This window comes from Asparagus officinalis, chromosome 4 (genome assembly GCF_001876935.1).
Source record: "Asparagus officinalis chromosome 4, Aspof.V1, whole genome shotgun sequence".
NCBI lineage: Eukaryota > Viridiplantae > Streptophyta > Magnoliopsida > Asparagales > Asparagaceae > Asparagus > Asparagus officinalis.
In genome coordinates, this window is record NC_033797.1 from 80,725,557 (window position 1) to 80,726,635 (window position 1,079).

The following is a 1,079-nucleotide window of genomic DNA, read 5'->3' on the forward strand; positions in this document are numbered from 1 at the left end:
GCTCTTCTAGGTAATCTCTCGGATGAAGCTTTAACTTGGATCTTGAACTTTGAATAGCAAGGCTTCACCAACATTCCGCCAACCTCCATTGGATATCATCGTTGAAGCTCTATTCCATCCATCATCCAACTTATTGTTTGCCTAGAATAAATATAAAACACAAATACTAGACAAACAATATTAGATGTAAATTGTTTGTTAAACATCATCAAAACAAGAAGTCAAAAATCTCCCCCTTTTTGATGATGACAAACAATTTACAAAAAAGATATATGCATGAAAGGAAATGAATATACAAAGTATAATATATCATGCATATAAACAAGAAGGGATATACTCACAATATTTCTTCCCCTTTGACAACATCAAAAAGGGGACAAAAGGAATAAGAGAACAAAAGCTCCCCCTAACAATATGCATGGGTAAGTATAACACATAGAAAGATATAGGGATTGCTCCCCCTATCAAAATGCCATATAGAATATATGAAATGAAGTGCAAGGCAAACATGTGAGCAAGCATAGATGAAAATTATGCTAAATATTACTCACATACAAGAGGATAATGAGGACACATAGATATATCATTTATGAAAGAAGTGTCTCATTACACAATTATAAAAACATAGTATAAAAAATAGATTTATGAAATCAAAGATAGAACATGAGAATCATGCAAAAAGTTTTCAAATGAAAACAAAGTAATTAATGAAATCATAAATCAAGATTTAAGTTTAAAAAACAATGTTTGATCCAAAAAAAAATTTCTTTTGTAAAACTTGATCAAATCACATATAGAATACATTATAAGGCACGAATAGATGATCCATGAGCACAAACATATAAATATCATCATATAAGTGAAATATAATTAATTCAAAGCAATAAAACAAAACAAAATCTTTGACAAAGCAATAATATATCAAGCTCTTAAGCTTGTTCTAACCCATATAATCATTCTAGCATCCGGTAAACATGATTTGAGAATAAACACCCAATAAACCCGGATGTTTATATAAATGCAAACCTCTCATTAAAGCAAAACCAATGATCATGAAAACAAAAGAATTTATCAATTAT